This window comes from Leptopilina boulardi, unplaced genomic scaffold, assembly GCF_019393585.1.
Source record: "Leptopilina boulardi isolate dan_hultmark-lab unplaced genomic scaffold, ZJU_Lbou_2.1 LbouV2_377, whole genome shotgun sequence".
Classification (NCBI taxonomy): Eukaryota; Metazoa; Arthropoda; class Insecta; order Hymenoptera; family Figitidae; genus Leptopilina; species Leptopilina boulardi.
In genome coordinates this window covers 2,209,416-2,215,699 of record NW_026137948.1, presented here as the reverse complement: position 1 = coordinate 2,215,699, position 6,284 = coordinate 2,209,416, and positions in this window count along the sequence as shown.

Genomic DNA, 6,284 nt, shown 5'->3' with positions numbered 1-6,284 from the left:
AATATTACATTATTATATTGAATCAGGTACATTTATATGCCTGCACTTTTATCCTTGTCTAACACACATGTTGCCATGACGACGCACGTGTTAGACAATGATAAAAGTGCAGGCATATATACCCGACTGTCATCTTGTCAGTAAGAACACAGAGAAAATTAGGGTGCAGTCCCATGGAGCAGATTAGCAGATTAGACGTTGACCAATAAAAAAACAGTCTCTAACGGAAATGCAAAATTTGCCGCGAGAGACTAACTTTTGATTGGCTGAAATCTATTCTGCTAATCTGCTCCATGGGACTGCACCCTTACAGTCTATTATATTCATTGTTCAAATTATTCATTTAATAACATGTCGGTCCGTTATTTATAACTTACATACTATAAAAATACATATTTAAATTTAAAAAAGGCAATTATCAATCACTTAAATGAATATTCTCATAAATTCTCTTTTTTTCGGTAATTTACCGCAATTTTCTTTCTTACATTCTCAGGTTTCAATTTTACCGAGAATTTTAAAACACTAACTACAGGAGACCAATGTAGTGTATTGGGATCTGAAATACTGCGATACGCCATCTGGTGAGAGCCTTGTTGTGGTGGCCATGTTTTCATTCCGTGTTTCTCTAACATATACAAAAGAAAGAGATAAAAAACCAAGATGGTTGTCACAAGAAGGCTCAGGGGTGGGTCAGTTTCGCGTAATTTCTGATCCCAATAAGAAAACGGCCAATTTTTGTCGGAAGCTGTTAGTTCCGAAACATCTCGCGCGCTGCGTTGCAAACAAATAGATACCAGAAGTTCTAAAATTAACATGTGCTTCTTGGTTAACAGCATACATCGTGATATATGGTTTTCCGGTAGAATCACGTTTTCGGTGAAATAAATAAATACGTCACAATGTTCTGAAAATGGGTGACGTCAAGACGGAACCTACACGTTCACGTATAAACGTGCCCATTGTAGAACCGACATAACATTGTGACGTCAGCACGTACACGTTCGCGTCCTAACGTGACCAATGTAGACTCAGCTTAAGGCTAGTTCCAGATTAGGCTCTGTCACTTGTGACGTCAGAGTCGATTCTAGGTCTGACGTCAGAGGCCTGGAGGAACAACAAACAAACGTCACAATGTTATTCTTATGGGGAAGAAAATTTGTTTCCACTTTCATCAATTTTATTCATACTTTAAATATGGAAAACGCTTGTTGACATATAATAAAATTAAAATGTGTGTTGATAATTAATTTTGTTATATATTTGATTCAATTGCATTAATAGATTCTCTGAATTCGTGATAAAATATAAATTTCGAGGTTAGGGGTGTTTGTTTACTAACTTGAAATCTTCTACTGCTGCCGTAATTCACACTTAAAATAGATATTTCATATCTTTTGTAATAACATGCATACTGGATATTGTTTAATAATGTTGTTAAAATGTAAAATGTGATTAGTAAACAAACACCCATAACCTCAAAATTTATATTTTATCACGAATTCAGAGAATCTATCAATGCAATTGAATCAAATATATAACAAAATTAATTATCAACACACATTTTAATTTTATTATATGTCAACAAGCGTTTTCTATGTTTAAAATATGAATAAAATTGATGACAGTGAAAACTAATTTTCTTCCCCATAAGAATAACATTGTATCGTATGTTTGTTGTCTCTCCAAGCCTCTGACGTCATATCTTGAACTCGAAATATCTCGATGAACTGACACAGCCTAATTGGGGCTGACGTAAACGCAGACGTAGTGTTCTAAAGACAGTAAATTACGTCAAGAAGAGAAAGAAGAATACGGTAATTTACCGGTAAATTACCGGATCGTTTTTTCTCTGAGAATTTATGAGAATTTTTACTTGTACTTTTATCCTTTGCTGACACGTGCGTTGTCATGACAACGTGTATGACGAGGATAAAAGTACAGACATATGTTCCTGACTGTATAATTATTATTATAATGAAAAATATCTTTGTTACAATATATAATATATATATTAATATTGATATAATATTACATTATTATATTGAATCAGGTACATTTATATGCCTGCACTTTTATCCTTGTCTAACACACATGTTGCCATGACGACGCACGTGTTAGACAATGATAAAAGTGCAGGCATATATACCCGACTGTCATCTTGTCAGTAAGAACACAGAGAAAATTAGGGTGCAGTCCCATGGAGCAGATTAGCAGATTAGACGTTGACCAATAAAAAAACAGTCTCTAACGGAAATGCAAAATTTGCCGCGAGAGACTAACTTTTGATTGGCTGAAATCTATTCTGCTAATCTGCTCCATGGGACTGCACCCTTACAGTCTATTATATTCATTGTTCAAATTATTCATTTAATAACATGTCGGTCCGTTATTTATAACTTACATACTATAAAAATACATATTTAAATTTAAAAAAGGCAATTATCAATCACTTAAATGAATATTCTCATAAATTCTCTTTTTTTCGGTAATTTACCGCAATTTTCTTTCTTACATTCTCAGGTTTCAATTTTACCGAGAATTTTAAAACACTACGCAGACGCATCCCAATGCTGGAGCTTCTACAATAGGTCCGAGAGGCAAGTGCAAGTACAAGTCCGACTGGCTCGGACTTTGTTGCGCGCGCATCGTGTTGACTTTTAATTTTGTAAGATATTTGATAATAAATAGTAATTAATTATTAAATTATGAGTAATTAATTAATAATTAAACAATTAATTAATTAATAATGAGTAATTACCATCAATTATTTTAAAAAAATAAAAATTACACGATGCGCGCGCAACCAAGTCCGATCCACTCGGACTTGTACTTGCGTCACGTCTGCGTTTGCGTCAGCCCCATTCAGGCCTTTCTCCAATAGGAACCTAAACTTTTGCGTTGCGTGACTGACGCGTTGATTTTAGCATTGGTTGCCAATAGCAACCGACGCAATGCATACGCAACGCAAGAGTTTAAGATCCTATTGGAGAAAGGCCTTTCTGGAACTAGGGCTGGTTCCTACGGAAGCCTGTACGGCTCACGAGCGTCTCAGACGCAAGTGGCGGTGTTTCGTACCACAAGTGGCACGAAGTCCGTCCAACTTGTGGCAAGTTCGTTAGTTCGTGCCACTTGTGGAAAGTGGATTTGTTGAAGGGTCATTCACAAATATGACAATTCCGTTGGATCCTGTTGCCGTCTATTTCGTCAGTTTCCATTGTCCCTACTCGCATTTGTCATAATTCTCGTCAACTTTTATTTTTAACAATAAAGTCACTAAATTTTCACTAGAGCAGGGTGCGGTACTTGACGAGAATTGTGACTCATGGTTTAACGGAAAACGCAACGTTTCAACGCAAGCATGTAAACATTGCATAAAAGGTGTTTTCGGGAGTTGCTATGAGTATACTGTCAGAATGTTGTGATTAGCTGATCCATAAGCATGTTTATTCTGATTAGGTAATTTTTTACTGTCAATATACTGTCAGATGATCGTCGGGTTTCGAAACGGTAGCGGTAGTGTCCGGACGGAATATGTTCCGGCACTCCATGCATTTTTAATCGATTTTGTTCTACCTATTATTTTTTTCAAACAAGTTTTAGTTCATCTTAGTCAAGTTCTGTGTAGTAAATACTTATGATTTGTTCTGCTTCTGAAAGCAACTATATAACCTTTTTATTAAAACGTTCGTTCTACCACGTGCTCTCTGATGTGTTCTTCGAAGTTTGTTCTAATCCTGATCAGTTCTGAGTTTTGTTCTATAAGCGAGTGTGACTTCTAGTGTTCTAAAGACAGTAAATTACGTCAAGAAGAGAAAGAAGATTACGGTAATTTACCGGTAAATTACCGGATCGTTTTTTCTCTGAGAATTTATGAGAATTTTTACTTGTACTTTTATCCTTGTCTGACACGTGCGTTGTCATGACAACGTGTATGACGAGGATAAAAGTACAGACATATGTTCCTGACTGTATAATTATTATTATAATGAAAAATATCTTTGTTACAATATATAATATATATATTAATATATTAATATTGATATAATATTACATTATTATATTGAATCAGGTACATTTATATGCCTGCACTTTTATCCTTGTCTAACACACATGTTGCCATGACGACGCACGTGTTAGACAATGATAAAAGTGCAGGCATATATACCCGACTGTCATCTTGTCAGTAAGAACACAGAGAAAATTAGGGTGCAGTCCCATGGAGCAGATTAGCAGATTAGACGTTGACCAATAAAAAAACAGTCTCTAACTGAAATGCAAAATTTGCCGCGAGAGACTTTTGATTGGCTGAAATCTATTCTGCTAATCTGCTCCATGGGACTGCACCCTTACAGTCTATTATATTCATTGTTCAAATTATTCATTTAATAACATGTCGGTCGTTTATTTATAACTTACATACTATAAAAATACATATTTAAATTTAAAAAAGGCAATTATCAATCACTTAAATGAATATTCTCATAAATTCTCTTTTTTTCGGTAATTTACCGCAATTTTCTTTCTTACATTCTCAGGTTTCAATTTTACCGAGAATTTTAAAACACTAGTGACTTCTACCCTCGCTCATCGTAACCTTTTGTGAAATATCTAAAATTTTTGTGTCATCCTGAGAATCTATCTTATTACTTCATTCTGTTCCGCGTGTTCTTTCATAAATTTTTCTGGTTTTATCTGAGTTTGAGACGACTCACTGTTATTGTGCTGTGACCTCTGCGGTTTACAATGCTTTGTAGATCTATGTAAACATCTTTTGTATATTTGTGGTGTCACCTTGTAGTGTTGTGGTCTTCGACAGTTTAATATCTTAACTGTATACCCCTTGTTCAAGGTTTAAGTATATTTAAAGTGTTTGAAACCCGGTGTTGACATTTTCCCGCGCTACAAGTACAATTGATGTTTTTCTCTCAACTTGAGTTTGTCTCTCATTGCTTTGCCCAGAGGGAGCCTGACTGCGGTAGTCTTACTTTAAGCAACCATTGTGTTATTTTTTCCGATTGAAACTTAGAAATTGATATTGAGATCAATTATATATATCAATGTATGGCCTATACGCTTTGAATTCAATTCTCACATGTATTCTTCTCATGGGAGTTTATTATGATTCATGAATAGATTCAACGTATGGCAAAGTCATTTTCCTTGTACTCGACTTGTCCGTTTCCAAGCGAACAATATATTTGATTCAATCTCAATTTCCAATAAGCTGGATTTTGTCTAACCTGTATTACCAACAGTGTAGCATATAGTGTATTCTAGAACTTTTTCGTCTTCTAAGTTTATTGTTCTGACAGTTGGCTGTGCCTCAAGTCATTAAGAAGAAGAAGAAATATACTGTCAGCAACTCCCGAAAACACCCAAAAGGACGCTGTAAACTTCCCGAGTATACACTCAACAATGTGCTAAAAACCTCAATTGGGAAACGGCCTAAGGCCGTTTTTTAAATAGCTCGCTTAAATTAAATTTTTTGAACCTAAGAATATAAGGATTTTATTTTCTATTTTTTAAAAACTATTTAATGCAATAAAAATTTTTTTTAAAATTAAATCGTTTTTTATTATTGCATTAAATAGTTCTTTAAAAATAAAAAGTAAAATCGTAATATACATATGATTGAAAATTTCATTTGAGCGAGATAATTAAATAAATAGATTTTATCCCATATACAAGACGCTTGCTTTTCACCGAACGGTCAATACGTCGAACAGACAAAATGTCGAATGGCAAGTTGTCGAACAGGCAAAATGTCGAAAAGCCAATACGTCGAACGGTCAAAATGTCGAAAAATTTTATTATAATTATAGTTAAGTCAATAAAATTTTTCGACATTTTGTCCGTTCGACGTATTGGCTGTTCGATGTTTTGGCTTTTCGATATTTTGTCCGTTCGATGTATTGACTGTTCGACGTCTTGGCTTTTCAACATTTTTACCGTTCGACGTATTGGCTTTTCGACATTTTGTCTGTTCGATGTATTGGCTTTTCGACAGTTTGTCAATTCGACATTTTATCTGTTCGACGTATTGACCGTTCGGTGAAAAGCAAGTGTCTCCCATATACTTCTAATGTAAAGTTGTGTACCAGCAAATCGCCATCTTGGATTTTCCCCCACCCAACTTGAACTACCTAAAGGCCTAAGCAGAATAGATTCTTGAACGGGAACACAATCGTCAACGGAAACGAAAGAATGCGTCAGAGAAGGGGATATGCATTTGCACTTGCTTTTGCACCTAAAGGCCTGAGCAGAATAGAAACGTAACCGGA